Raw genomic sequence first — 16,396 nt, forward strand, 5'->3', positions numbered from 1 at the left:
AATGAAGACAGATGCCTTCCTATTAGCAATGGAAGTCTCCACAAGGGCCCACAAGTTTTTCCTTCCTGGGCAAACCATGTGAACGATCTGGCTTAAGTATCAGAAATAGAGAGAGAGAATAAGTGGCATTTTTCTTGATGGAAAAATATTAATAGTAGGACCTTTCCTAATATTTAGTTCTGGGAAGAGTCTAATTTGACATTTTCAAAGAAGATGTGAAAGAATGGAGTGTACCATGAAATCTTGGAGTTTACTGATGACGTTAACAAGTTCCCCTTAATAATCTTTATCTACTTAGGCTCCTGTTAGTTGGAGGAAGTGTTTATTTAGAAATAATACTGTATAGCAAATTGTCAAGGATATTTTCATATCATTGGAGGTAAATGACTGTACATAGGAAGAGTACCCAGTATTTAGCACTGTGAGTAGCGTAGGGCTTTGGATCCAGACTACCTGGGTTGGAATGTCATCTCTGCAGCTTAAGATCTTTGGGCAAATTACATCACCTTTTGTGTGCACTGCTTTCAAATGTTGAAAGTCACTCCCTTTACAGTGTCATTTTTTAGATCTCTGAGTTGCATCTTGGAAAATCAAGAAATTATATTACAAACTTTAGATGTATTACACCTACCTGCCCTATATGTAAAATGACTTACAGATAAGCTTACTCCATTCTTTAAAACCGGTAAGCAAGAAGGAACCTTCAGGTATTCTGGGAGGGAAAGGAATTTCAAGTTCCCAACTCATTGCTGGGGAGATCAGAAGCTAGAAAGCTTTGAAGTCCATGTTTCAAAGATAAGACATAGGTGTTGGTTCTATGAGACTTATAGGGGCTCAAAATTTTGAGGGAAATGCTATATTATAGTGATAAGTATGTTTGCTCTCTGTCCTTCATGCTTCTCACAATTCTTTTTTCTGGATAATAGGCTTTTTTGTTTGTTTTGTTCTTTTTTGATCCTACTTTGAAGAGAGGTATGAATGATAATGGTGACTCTGTTCAGAGTGGCCATTTTCAAAGTTTGGAAAAGAACCACATGGACAGATTCAGGTGTTTTGGGATCTGCACTTTGAGAAACAACTGTTTTCACTTTCAACCAACTTTTTTCACTCTTCTTATGACCGGGGTGGTGGATATACCCACAGAGTTTTCTCTTTTATCCTGTGACCCCTTTCAGTTTCCTGAATGCCTTCCACTAAACTGCAAGCTGCTTAAAGGCAGCAGCCCTGATTCATTCATCTCTGTAGCCCTAAGGTGTAGATAGTACCAGGTACCCAATAGACTTCAGTTAATGTTTGTCAAATGAAGTAAAAATGGATGTTTTTTCAGTACCTCTGTATTCCCTTTATGACATTATTGAAATAGGGTGAATTTGCAGTGGAAAACAAAATTCTATCATACTTATTATTATGTGTTTTTTGTGAGCTAGTTCATAAACTTCAAAATCGCTTCTAACAGTGTTTCTTTAGAGAAAATGCACTCTATTTTCCAAAAATACTTTCTTTACAAGTGTTTTGAAATTTGATCTATTTTTAAGTTGGGAAACTTTATTATTCAATTGATGAAATCCTTGATTAGTTGTAGAAAATGAAATTTACTTTTTTATTTTTATTTTATTTATGATGATGATGATTATTATTATTATCTTTTTTTCTTTTTTTTTTTTTTTTTTGAGATGGAGTCTCCCTCTGTCTCCCAGGCTGGAGTGCAATGGCACGATCTCAGCTCACTGCAACCTCCACCTCCCGGGTTCAGGCAATTCCCCTGCCTCAGCCTCCTGAGTAGCTGGGATTACAGGCACCCGCCACCACACCTGGCTAATTTTTTGTATTTTTAGTAGAGACAGGGTTTCACCATGTTCGCCAGGCTAGTCTTGAACTCCTGACCTCAAGTGATTTGCCTGCCTCAGCCTCCCAAAGTGCTGGGATTACAGGCGTGAGCCACTACACCGGGCCCTACTGACTTTTAACATACATTTATGAGGTGTTTAATGTTGTGTTAAAAAATTGGGGGCTATTGAAATCAACCACCTCCTCAAATGTTTACACTGTGGAAGGCAATAGAGATATCAAAGGGGAACATTTTCTTAGTTGGTCAGACACAATATAGATTTTATAAACTCACAAGTGAATTATTCACATACTATTTTGTGAAGCCAGGGGCACTTAAAGAGATTTCTGAAAGAAGAAATTGAAAGAATATTGTAGACAGTGTAAGGAAGACTATTACAGGAGTAAATCTATTTCATTTCTTATGTCCCCATATCTCATCTATTTCCAAGTGCAAATGATTCTCCTTAATGTAACTTTCACTCTTTTCTTCCTGGACATTCATGCTGTGAATGGCCTTGTTTTCCATGTATATTGTTGTGGCAGCCTTGGTCAGATCAGCCTTCTTCTATGCCACACCTTAATCTTCCTCAAGCACTGCGTACTGTTTGATTATATCATTTTCCTTCTCAGCCATCTTTCATCATTCAGTTACCAACTGATAGAATTAGAAATCTTTGTCTTTCATTCTCGGGCATCTGAAATCTAGCTTCATACTTCCCTTTCAACCTTCATTTCTGCTAATAAAAAGCAGTAACTTCTCCTGCCTGAGAATCTAATCTGCTAATGGACTCCTTTACCCATTCATCCTTATGCAGTCCTGATGTGCTGCCTTCATGCTTTTTCCAGCTTTTCTGTCCTGCCCCTCACTTACTCTCTCTAGATCTGTTCTTTCACCTCACCAGGATCTCTAGTCCAGTCGGCCAATCTTTCGTTCCTGTCTGTCATACTTCTCCTGTTTTCTCTTTGTTGCCTTTTCAAATCAAATTTTATGCTGAGTAATGCTGGAAAGTACTCAACTGGACCTTTGTATTGCTTGAGAATCTAGCCAGCTCTTTTTTATCCCTCTTTCCAAACTTCTTCATTCTCGTTTGTACCTCTAACCTCAACATTGCCCACATCACATTCTCAGCAAGGGACTCAGTGCCTAAATCACAGTGTGATTCACAGCGTAAATAAAAGTCAAAGTATAAAAACTCATTTAACTTCTCACCTATAAATCTATATTCTTCTTCCTTACTGTTATCATGGAAAGGGTATCTCCCATTGTGAAAGGTTACTCCTGTACCCCTTACTTCCTTCTCTTGAATTTTTATCTATTTATCATTCCATTGTCTTTACCCTTCAGCATTTAGGCTGTTCACGTGCTCAATAACACTGTAGACCCTGTTTTCCCTCTGGATACTGACATATATCTATCTTCCATTTTACAGCCGGTTTTCATGAGATTTGTCTCTTTGATCTTCATTTTTCTATCTTCCTTTCATTGCTCAATTTATTGCAGTGTGGCTGGCTACCTCAGTGCTTCACTGAAACTGTTGTCTCTGGAGTTACCAGTGACCTTCCGAATACTAAATTCATAAACAGTTTTCAGGATTTACTAATCTCTCAAGCACTTATCCACTGCTGACCACTCCTTGCTTCTTAACATTTCCTTGGCCCCATGGACACTACATTCTTAGTTCTCACTTGTCCCTTCTTATTTCCTTTTGTAGATTTCTCTTCTGCCTAGCTTTTAGAAGTTGGTATTGATTATGGCTCTACCCTCAGTATACTCCTTTCTCTTCACACACTTTCATGGCAACATGCTATTGAAATGACCATATATATGTCATCAACGCCCAAATGTTTATTTCCAGATCAAAAGTCTCTCGTAATATGCCACTTGAATCATCCAATACCTCAGTATCCTCGTCCAAACTGATTCCTTCTCTTTTGATTCCTCATTCTATGAAAGACTCTAAGCTACACATCTTCCTAAACCTTCATGATGAAAGTTAGCCTGACTCCTCTCTCCACACATACTGATGATGCCAGTACTCTACAGGACTTTCTTATTGCACTTACTAGTTAATCAAAGCTCTTGAATATAGTTCATATTCCTGCCATGATCTGCTTCCTCAAACCTCTCCAGCATCATCCTTTCAACCTGAAGCACTGTGTACTTCACCTGAACTTTGTCTTCAAAAGGCCATTCTTCATTTACCTCCAGGCCTGTTAAGATCTTCTCCTTTTCCAGAAAGTACACCCTGATCCTTTGCTTACTCTTTTCATGTATGTACCCAATTGAGGAAAAGTTTGTAGGATTGCTTTTTGTGTCAGTACTATTACTTCTTGGCAGTTTCACTGTTTTCTGGATAGTGCTTATTCCAGAATCAGGTTGTTAAATGTAGTTTTTAATCATGACTCCAGTATTTCAGTGTAACAATTCTCAATATGCTTTAAGTGTGAGATTAGAACATGCAATTGTGCTAGGAGGTTGAATGTTTTAAGATGGCTTCCAGAAAAGCAGTGATTTGTTTCAAATAACTGTCTCAAACACTTTAATTTACTTGTCTTTTAAGGTACAGAATTGGAGAGAGGGCATTTACTTATCTTTGAAGGTGTGGAGTATGTTACTTATGCAGTCATTATTTCTCATATTATTGAGTGCCTACAAAGTACCAGATACCACACTAAGTGAATGAAACCTAGCATTGCCCTTGTCCTTGAACAACTTTGAGCCTAAAGGAGGAAGATAGAAAATCACATATAGACATACCAAAAGTTGAATTGAGAATAGTGGCAGGTGCTATTGCAACAAGGGTCTATGTATATATGTAAGATGTGGTCAGAGATGCCAGGTTTCTCAGAAGGTATAACTCCAAAGTTTTTTGTTTTTTTGTTTTTTTTTTTTTGGCTTGTTTTTGTTTCTGCTGTTTTCAGTGTATGAAAGGAATATCCCAATAGGTATTAACGTGGAGATGTTTGTATGGTCCTGAAGCAGTCAGGGAAGATGTCCTAGATTAAGTGTAGAAGAGGCAAGTCAGTAGCCTAGATAAGCACCCATTGCATATGAGGCAGGAAAAAGTATAGTGTTGATGTGGATAAAACAAATGGCAATAAAGTTTCACAAAACAATTGTGTTCAAATGCATTTGATGTTTTTTGTGTTAATATTTTAATTATAGTAGAAAATTACATGTGGGAAAAATGTTAATCAAATCGTGTATGGGAAGAAGTCCCGTTTCTAATATGTCTTATAAAAATTGAGAAAAGTAACAACTAAAATGTTTGCAACTTAGACGAATTTTAATTATGTAATTATAATTTCACTTTAACAATGATCCTGAGGGATAAGACACATTTTAAATTTTTTTTTCTACCAATAGACTTCTATAAGTTATTCTTTTTTAGCTTATTTTTGTTTTCTGAAAAAAAAATAATTAAAACTATATTCTGCCTGTTAATGAGGCAGTAGCACTTGTTTTAAGAGATAGTCAGATAATTCTTTAAAAAGGCAGAATACTGCCATCTGTTGTTCACTGAAGTTTTTAGCCTAAGCAAACAGAAACCTCAAGTTCAAGTTTAATAGCAATTCTTGTTATTTAACAAAAGACCACCCCACATTTATCAGCTTTCTGAGTTCATACTTATTTCAGAGATTCTTAGTTATTCCTATCATATTTAAAAATTCTTGCTCATATCAGAGAAGTGCTCACATCCAGTTCTCTTTGCTTCCTGTTTCTTACAACAGAAATAATAATGCTTTTTATTTACATCGCAATTTGTATTTAACCAAACCTTCCCACATTTGTGTGAGCAGTCACATGAGTAGCTCATTGCCTGAATTTATTATATCTTTGCCAGCTACATCATCTTTTCTAATTAAGACAAAGAGAGAAAACCAGCATGCAATTTAAAGGCAGCTAAGGTTATCGTCTGAAAGATACGGGGGAGTATGTTCTATTTCCTAAACAATGAAACACTATTGTAAAATTGTTAACTTTGAGTTGTTAAGTGAATTCACTCGTATCTGGAAAGTAGTTAAAAAATATAAACAAGACAGAATTTTTCAACAATTTTTGACTTGTTTGCAGATAGCTTGTAGGGACATGTATAAGAACAGAGGCCATGTACTCCATCTCATTTGGTGACTTGCAATGCTCACTGAACATCAGAAGAGAAAGAAGTTAAGAATTCTGGTAACTAATGAAGTTTGTTGTGTTTCACATCTCACATGAGACCTGCCCACAGACATGTTGGGAAGCAGTTTGATGAAAACATGCCCTACATGTTTTCCTTCTACTGTACATATATATTATCTTAAGGAAAAAATCCAAATGTAAACTCATATTCCCTGCCAGAAAATTAAAATACGCAAACATCTGCTTCCTTAGGATGGCCTTTAGCCAAGGTTCAGCCTACAATGAGTTACTGCAAAATTTTCACATGATTTCATTTTTTAAAAATTTCCCAACCAACTTCAAGTCTAAAATTATAAGTGGGTCCTATGAAAGTATAAACACATATGCAATTTTGCTGTCTCTGAGGTCAGAACCAGTAATGCACTAAAGATCATTGTATCAAATCCAGCTCATCTTCTAAATTAATGCAGTACATTAAAGACCAAGATACCATTTCCTGGTATCACAGACAGCCTCCCAGAGAAAGAGTTGGAGGGATGGAGTGGCACATTGTGCTACAGAGATGTAGGAGGAGACAGCTTCCAAAAACTCATCACACATCTTTTCCCAGCATTGAGGACCAAAGTTGGATGAGAAAAGCCCCAGTGACTATTTCCTTTTTATGTGTCATCTCTTATACTGTTTATTCATCTCTTATCCCAACTCCCTTTCCACCCTGAGAATATTCCTCTCATGCTGGGTTTGCCTCCCAGGGTGCCTCCCAGGATGACTAAATAGAAAGAAAAAAATACTTCCAACAATGGAGCTATGATGCCTGCTTTTAGAATTCTTTTCACATCCTGTGTTATAAATCATTCCAATGCAATCAACCATATTAACTGAAACCAGGACTTTTGTACAATCAACTTTCTAAGAACTTAAAATTCATATCAGGACTATTAGTATTTTGGAGTAGGGAGTACAATATATCTGACTGCATTTACCTAGAATAAGAAGTGGAAATAGTGAAATAGTTAGGTTTTTGTTTTTATTGTTTTATTTTTGGTTTTGTTTTTTTTTTTTTTTTTTTTGGTAGAGAAATCATATCTCTGGGCTATCTTCATTTATAAAGGAACTACTAGCCCGGTTCATGTAGGGGACAAACACCCACGTGCACAACATACATTCCTTTGCACACACAATCTTTCTCAATAACAATGTTACACCAACAATAATGATAATGTTGGTGATATATAATACTCATGAAACATATATTTTGGGCCAAGCACTCTACCAAGGCTTTTTATGGTTATGATCTTATTTAATCATCAATTATACTATCCAGTTGATATTACTATTAATCCCTTTTTAGAGATGAGACAACAAGAGCTAAAATAAAATGGGCCAGGCATGGTGGCTCACGCCTATAATCCCAACACTCTGGGAGGCCGAGGCAGGCGGATCACGAAGTCAGGAGTTTAAGGCCAGCCAGGCCAACATGGTAAAACCCTGTCTCTACCAAAAATACAAAAATTAGCTGGGCATGGTGGTGCATGGCTGTAATCCTAGCTTCTCGGGAGGCTGAGGCAGGAGAATTGCTCTCACCTAGGAGGCAGAGGTTGCTGTGAGCCAAGATCGCACCACTGCACTCCAGCCTGGGCCACAGAGCAAGACTCCATGTCAAGAAAGAAGAAAAAATAAAAGAAAAGCGAAAAGAAAAGGAGAGGAGAGGAGAGGAAAGGAAAGGAGAAAGAATGAATTTATTTTTTAAATAAAAAGAATCTATGCCGATCTGAAATTTGAACACAAGCAGTCTACCATCTTACGTCTTTAAACACAAGGTCTTACATCTTTAAAGACCCAGTGTATTACCTCATATAATAAATATTTGATATTGATGAATGAAAAAATCTTCCTCTTATTTCCCAATGTTTTAAAACTCTGTTTTCCAACTTCCCACATACACAACCTTACAAATTATATATATGATGAAAATATGTACTTCTACATATGTATGTAGCTTCCCAAATGCCAATTCGTAAACCAAGCTTAGCTTTCTATCTCTTGTTCCAGGAATGTTATTGAATAACTTTAACATAGCAATTACATTATGTCTCATTTTAAGTGAAAGAAAATATTGAGTTTAAAATACTGTGGAGCTCTCTTAACAGACATAATTAGGATCAATAGCTGGTCTGGGAATTTTAAAAAGTTTTTAAAGCAGAGAATCATAAAACTATGACATAAATTTTCATAATTCTAGTAATATATTTTAACTTAATACATAGAGTATGCAGGTTTTTGCACATCTTTGATGAAGAGCCAAGAATGTTTCTCTCAAGTATGTGTTCACTGAAGTGACTGGAGTTTCAGGTTGCCGTTCTTACTTACACCATACCCATATTTCCTTGTACTTGCTTGCCAGTTTCAGTTTCTTTATAGTGGAAACAATTTAGGAACCTGGAAGCATTCTGAGTTGAAAAGCCTTTAGGTGTGTCATGATTTTCTTTTTGAATCTTTATAGTTGTATCTCCCCTACCTAAATCAAGGGAAATCCATTCTTAGGCTCTCATCCTTATGAAGTCTATTTATGAAGTCTGTGTAAAGCTACCTAACTTCATTTTCAAGGAAACAACTCCATTTTTAGGCAGGTGTCATTTCTTTGTAGATATTTTGTTAGCCTATGTAATTTACAGTGACAAATACAACAGGCCTAAAGAGATTTGGGAAGAAAGGAAACTGACACTAGGCAAATGCGTAACTTACCTGTTGGGAGAAGCATATGGAAATTCCACCAAATAGCCTATTCCTTGTGAGCACTCAGTGTACGCTAAGCAATTTACCATAAGAAGGAAATAGCATCAGTGACTTGATAACAATTTATAAGATAGAGCTTGTGAAATATTAGCAATTAATACAATAAGGACTTTTCTAAGGCTACATAATAATTTAAAATCTTTTTTAAAAATGTAAAATGCTTTAGGATGCCAAGATGTAATTTTAAAATCTTTTTCTTTTTTCTTATTTGATGGGTGTGTGTGTGTATGTGTGTATGTATATACACTATGTAGAGAAATGAATTACTTGCACAACTGGGAGGGACCTTCAAGAGATCCAGCCCAGTTCTCTGATTTCAGAGGAAAAGAGCCTGAGTGCTCTATTGGATACAGTATTGCCTCTAGGAAACCTGTGGGTTTGGTTTTAGAAATCATCGTAAAACTTAAAATAGTTTTAAGTGGCCTAATTTGAAGTATATAGCATTTCTACTAGGTTATCTAGATAATTTCTCAATTCTAATGTTTCAGCATTTGTAACCTATCTTTAAGTTTCATGTAGACTTATGGAGAGAGGCTTTTGGTGCTGCTTCTAATTCTTTTCCTCCAGTTACAATAAATTAATTTCCAAAGCAAGTGACACGCCAAATTGTTCACTGAATCAGAAGACTGGAGAATTATTGCATTTTTTGCCTGTGGGCAGGGACATATTCAGCCTATTTAATTAAGTTATCAATTTAATCTGTGATTTAAAATATATAGGAAGCAGAGCCATAATTTGACTATATTGGTGCTACCTCAGAGCAAATTTATCAAGAATTGGATGCATTATCTTCATCTACACCCCAAGCTAGATCATCTCCCTAATCATTTTAAAGAATTAATTTCTGTTTACCCTACCATTTCTCCAGTCTTTTTCTGATTTTTCCCTTGGGCACCTTTACTTTCTTTAAATAAAATGATGTGTTTCTGCTTTTTTTTGGTTTGTTTTCATTTACCCTTTTCACACAATTGTTTCCTAAGCATTCTTAGATTTTTTCTTTTAGAAATTTTCCAGTTCTCAATATTTTGACATGAACTCAAACACAGCACCACAGCAAATAATCTGATATCTTACTTAATGATATATAATTTTATTTTACATTCTGTTAGTAACTTGGTTACATAGACTTGTTAGAATTTTTTATAGTTTGCAATTTACAACATTTTAGAAACTTAGATGCCTTTTATAGCATGCAAAAAAAGATGCCTTTTGACCTCCACGCATACTTGAAGATTTTCCTTTTATAATATCAGAACTGCAATGTCAAAGGTTTTACCCACTAGTAATAAAAATTAAAACAAATTGGCGCGGTGTCTCACACCTGTAATCCCAGGACTTTGGGAGGCCCAGGTGGGCGGATCACTTGAGGTTGGGAGTTCAAGACCAGCCTGACCAACATGGAGAAGCCCTGTCTCTACTAAAAATATAAAATTAGCCGGGCATGGTGGCATATGCCTGTAATCCTAGCTACTTGGGAGGCTGAGACAAGAGAATCGCTTGAACCCAGGAGGTGGAGGTTGCAGTGAGCTGAGATCATGTCATTGCACTCCAGCCTGGGAGATGAGCGAAACTCCATCTGAAAAAAAAAAAAAAATTAAAACAAATTTTCTGTAATTGATAGGCACATGTCTAAAAGTATGTAAAATATTGATTACACTTGTTGTATTTTAAACTTCTTATCTATAGCATCAAACTTTCTGGGACTTTGGTTAATGATGAGTGAAATAACTTGGAACCCCTCTAGATTATGATATACCAAGACCATTAACAACTGTGATAGTCTAAAGCCAGGATGAGGTAGGACATCCTGGAAATGGGAAGGTAGACTGGATGAAGATAAAAGAGGAAAAGGAAGTTGTTTAAAAACTGAGTAGTCAGCCAGGCACAGTGGCTAACACCTTTAATTTCAGCACTTTGGGAGGCCAAGGTGGGAGGATTGCTTGAACCCAGGAGTTCAAGACCAGCCTAGACAAAATAGCGAAACTCCATCTGTACCAAAAACACAAAAAATTAGGCATGGTGGTTTGAGCCTCTAGTTGTAGCTGCTAGGAAGGCTGAGGTGGGAGGATTACTTGAGCCCAGGAGGCTGAGGTTGCAGTGAGCCGAGATCGTGCCAGTGTACTTCAAACTAGGTGACAGAGTATAAAAAAAAAACCTTGAAAAATGGTGAATTTACCAAAAGTATCAGTTATTTTTGGCTTAATATGTAAAACCGCACTTTCCTCCACTGTTTATGACACTGAAATTCCACATTTTCTATTTAAAGGTGGCAATCCAAATTTGGTTGCCATTTGAATACTGTCTAGGGAAATACACTTGCATTTTCTTAAATGTTAAATATAGATATTTCTATTACAAGGAGAGTCTGTGAAGTAGAATGTTTTATATTGCTTGGTAACTTTTTTTTTAAAAGGAAAAGATTTGTTTGATCATCTGCACCATAACAAGATTCAACTGCGGTTTTGTGCTTAGTGTGGCTCGTACTGCACTGAAAGATGGTTTCAGATTGTTAGTTTTAAGACTTTTCTTTAAACTGACTTTTATATAAACGTAACATTTAGTATTTATTATCGGTATCTAAAATTTCACCAGTTAAATAAAATATTTCTGAGTACCATTGGTATACCTCAATATTTAATTATATTATTTTTTCAAAGTTAATAGGCACGGAAATACCCTCTGTGTGAATCATGCAATTTTTTCTTACTTTGTACGTGATTTAAAAAACACTACCAAAACCCAAAACCCCTCTCCCTTAAAATTCCTTAATAGGGACATCTTAGACATACCCATCCTTTATAGCTTACCTGCTATTTATTGAAACAGCAGCCAGTCCATCTTTCTATCTTTCACCATTTCATATGTGGTTAGCCTTGGCAGGTTTGCTGCAAATAAATCTGATTGTTGGTTTTAAATTGCATGCCTCACTGAAGCCTTTAGTTATTTGAGCAAAAAAGTGGTAATAACTTCTTATGTGTGATGTATCTTTTGACTGTAACATAATTTTATTCTAGAATCATGAAGACAGTAAAGCGAGGACCTGACTTAATGATACTGAGGAGATTTTTTTTTTTTTTCCAATAGTAGAAGTGTTCACTTCAGTTTCTTAGCCAATTTCAATACGGATAATTTGTCTCTTGGCTTGAATGTTGCTTTTGTTTTCCCTTAATTAAAGACCTTTGCTTTTGCAAAAGCTGTAGCATAGTAGCATCAAAATACATAATGTGCTTATTTTCTAAATTCTTATATAACTGTGACATTGACTTATAAAGATGAGTTTTCTGTTTCTATTTTAAAGTTACTTTTTAAATTTTTACTATTTTTTTCTGTATATACAAGACATACATCTATTACTTTAAAGAAAAAATAAAATGTATTATAAAAGACACACAATTTGATAGTTATAAAAAGACTTGTGTTCTTCCCAATATTTTATTTAAAACATGTAATTCTCATGAACATGTTCTACTTTTTCTTCAGACCTACAGATTTTATGTACTGAGAACATTTTAAGAGAACTTTTTAGTTATTACTAGGGAATGAACTTAATTTCATTGTCAAAAACATTTATGTCTTGAAAACAAAGTTTGACTTAAAATTTCAAATTTGTATGGAAACAGTGCAGTGAATTATTTATTAGAACAACATGGCCAAAAATAAACATTACTATTTCAGAGGACCACACTGGATGAGATTTTCAGAAGCATAATGATTAGAGATGCACTTTAAAATACTTATTTTTAAAAGGGATGTTAGGTCAGTAGCATTTTTACAAACATTAAAAAATTGAATAATGATATTAGTTCTATTTGCAGATGACATGATCTTTATATGTAGAAAACCACAACAATTCCACACACAAAAAAAATTTGTTAGAGCTAACAAATGAATTCAGCAAAGTTACAGGATTAAAAATCAACAGATAAAAATCAATAACATTTTTTATATACAAATAAGTACCTAGCTGAAAAAGAATTTAAAAACCACTCCCATTTACAATAGCATAAAAAATACTTAGGGATAAATTTAACCACGGAGGTGAAAGATTTGTACACTGAAAATTGTAAAACATTGGTGAAAAAAATTGAAGACACAAATATATAGAAAAATATTCCATTACTCGATCAGAAGTATTGTTAAAATATTTATACTACCCAAAGAAATACAGAAATTTAATGCAATAACTATCAACATCCCAGTGGCATCTTCACGAAATAGAAAAATATAATCGTAAAATTTGTATGAAACCACAAAAAAAACCCCAAATAGCCAAAGCAGTACTGAGGGGAAAATGGTAGAAGGCATTACACTTTCTGATTTAAAACTATATTACAAATCTATAGTAATCAAAATAGTATGCTACTGGCCTAACAACAGAAACCTACACCAATAGAGCAGAATAGAGAGCCCAGAAGTAAATTCAAACATACATGCTCAAGTAATTTTACACAGGAGTGCTAGGAGGAGACAGGTGGAAAGAGTAATCTCTTCGAAAAAAGTGCTGAGACAGTTGGATTTCTACATGCAAAAGAATGAAATCGTATGTTTATCTTACACCGCACACAAAAATCAACTCAAAATAGGTAAAGACCAAAATGTAACACCTGAAACCATGAAACTTCTAGAAGAGAACATAGGGGGAAAGCTCTTGGACTTTGACCTTGGCAATGATTTTTTGGATAACACACCAAAATCCCAGGCCAAAAGAGATAAAATAAGTACATGGGACCACATCAAACTAAAAAGCTTCTGCACAGGAACGGAAACAATCAACAAAATGAAAAGGCAACTGATAGACTGGGAAAAAATATGTGCAAAGCATATATCTGATAAGGAATTAATATCCAAACTTTATAAATAACTCTTATAACACAATAGGGAGAAAACAACCTGATTAAAAAGTGGGCAAAGGACATGAACAGACATTTCTCCAAAGAAGACATGAAAGTGGCCGACATATATGTATGGAAAAGTGTTTAACATCACTAAGCATCAGGAAATGGAAATTAAAACCACTGTAAGATATCACTTCACTCCTCTTATCAAAAAGACAAGATATAACAAATGTTGGCAAGAGTGTGGAGAAAAGGGAACCCTAGAACATTGCTGTTAGAAATGTAGATGGGTATAGCCATTCTGGAAAATAGTATAACGGTTCTTAAGAAAATTGAAAATAGAACTATATGATCCAAATAAGATAAAATCACCACCTCATAAAGATATCTGCACCCTCGTGTCCATTGCATTATTCACAATAGCCAAGATATGGAAATACCATAAGCATCTGTCCATGAATGAATGGATGAAGAAAACGTGGTATGTCTATAGGCACACACATGTATATACATACAATGGGATATCATTCACCCTTTAAAAAGGAAGGAGATCCTGCCATTTGCCATAACATAGATGGACCTAAAGGACATTATGCTAAGTAAGATGAACCAGACACAGAAAAATATTACATGATCTCACCTACATGTAGAATCTTAATTTTTAAAAAAAAAGGTCAAATATTCAGAGAGAGAGAATAAAACAGTGGTTACCGTGGGCAGAGTCAGGGGAAGGGGCAGGAAATGGGGAGATGTAGGACAAAGGATACGAAGTAGCAGATGTATAGGATGAGTAAGTCTAGGGAATCTAATGTACACGAGGACTACAGTTAACAAAATTGTATTGTATTACAGATTCTTTTTAATAAGGAGATTTCAGCTGCTCTTGTCACAAAAATACTATTTGAGATGCTGGGTATGTTAATCGGTCTCGCTATAGTAACCATTGGACTATCTGTACACATCACATACCATCATGTTGTAAGCTTCAAGGATACACAATACAAGTTATTTTTAAGATAAGGAAAGTAAAATTCTCCTTTTAGCTCAGAAAAATAAAATTAACCCTGCAGGCACAAATATGACATATGCATGACTATATATCCTAAAATTATTAATATTTCACTTAAATTTTCATAATGGTTCATAAGAGATTTTTATGCCTGTGATCAGAGAACATGGGCACTATTATTAAATTATGCATTAAGTAATTACAGACATATTTAAGCACATAAAATTAAGATTTTCTGGGTTTTTTTTGTTGTTGTTGTTTTGTTTGTTTTTTTGTTTTTTTTTCCCACCATGCTGGTTCAACTCTTGAGCTGTGGAATCAAGCTATCTTTGATTGCAGCCTGATATTTCCACTTTCAACCTGTCTGATTTTGGCAAATTATTTGTGTCTAATAAAAGTGAAAGTAATTATAGTACCTATTAATACTTTGTAGACTTGTGGGTAATAAATATCAACTTTACCATTATTATTATAGTTATTGTAATTTTAGCAGTAAAAGACATAACTTTTCTGTATGAGAATTTTACAGAGTCATTTATTCATTACTTATAGGTATTGCAAGACTAGATGTCTTTATGGATGTTAGGTGTTATAATTATGATACTTTTCTAATTACAAGAATAATATATATTCACTTTTTCTACAACATACTTTTCCACCCACTGAACAATATTTTCTAGACAATAATTTATGAATCTACCCACATCTTTTAAACAAAGATATACAACTTTATAATACAGATATAATGACAATTTTAAAAGATCAGTTTATCTACTTATATGCATCTTGGGGTTACATTCTTTGGTTGTCGTTGCCAGAGCACTGCTATACCCGTTGTGTTATTGTTTTTATATGTTTAGATATTTGTAGAAGTATTTCTTTTGACCAGATGTGTATGTTGTTTTGCTGGATCATAGGATACACACATTTAAGCTACAAATTGATAGGCTTAGCAAAGTTTCCTGCCAAACATTTTGGATTGTTTTTCCTCACTACTCATTTATGCAAACCGTTACTAATGCTTGGTGTTATAAATCTTTTACTGTTTTGCCAATTTTGTAAGTGAAATTTGTTTTTATTATGTTGATTTGCGTTTAATTATAGGGGACATAAGAGGCTTTTTATATGTATTGGTTATTTACATTTCGTTTGAATTGTCTATTCACTTCCTTTTTCAATTTTACCCTTTATTGATTTTAGAAGCTCTATATTTGGATATGTTTTATCTTCTCTGTGTGGCAAACATTTTCTCACAGACCATTTCTTCCTTTGCTTATGGTATATTTTCTTATGTAGAACTTTATATCTTCATTTAGTCAGATACATTAGGAATATCTTTGGCAGTTTATGAATTCATATTATTTTTAAATGTTGTAATTTCAAGATTATAAAATAGTCCCTCATATTTTCTTTTAATCGTACAACTTTATACTTCTGTTTTTTCTCTCTTTGGAGTTTATTTTATGTATTTATATGTATTTTCCTGGCCTCTGTGTTTTGTGCTCTTCGTTTCTGCTGTGAGGACAGAGTAATGACTCTGCTCTGATAGGCAGTTTGGCAGAATGTGACAGATGTGCCACAGAATCCCAGAACTGAAATGTCTGTTCTTACCAACAACAAGAAGAGAGACAGATTGTGAACTAGCACACAAATGGAGTTTTTTGTGTGTCTATCTCTAACAACATTCGTTGAATAACTACCATTAGCAAAAATATTCATTGAATAAACATCAGGTTCAAGTGTCACATTAAAATATTATAAAAAATAACATTTTATGGTATATTAATGTTGCTTTTGGAGTGA

At 34.7% G+C, this 16,396-nt stretch overlaps 1 protein-coding gene across 3 annotated transcripts in view; it reads left to right on the plus strand.

Annotated features, from left to right (window-relative positions):
- PDE3A (phosphodiesterase 3A) overlaps window positions 1-16,396 on the plus strand; it is a 344,786-nt gene that overhangs the window by 267,940 nt on the left and 60,450 nt on the right. The gene's annotated exons all lie outside the window — the stretch shown is intronic.

This window comes from Papio anubis, chromosome 9 (genome assembly GCF_008728515.1).
Source record: "Papio anubis isolate 15944 chromosome 9, Panubis1.0, whole genome shotgun sequence".
Taxonomy (NCBI): domain Eukaryota; kingdom Metazoa; phylum Chordata; class Mammalia; order Primates; family Cercopithecidae; genus Papio; species Papio anubis.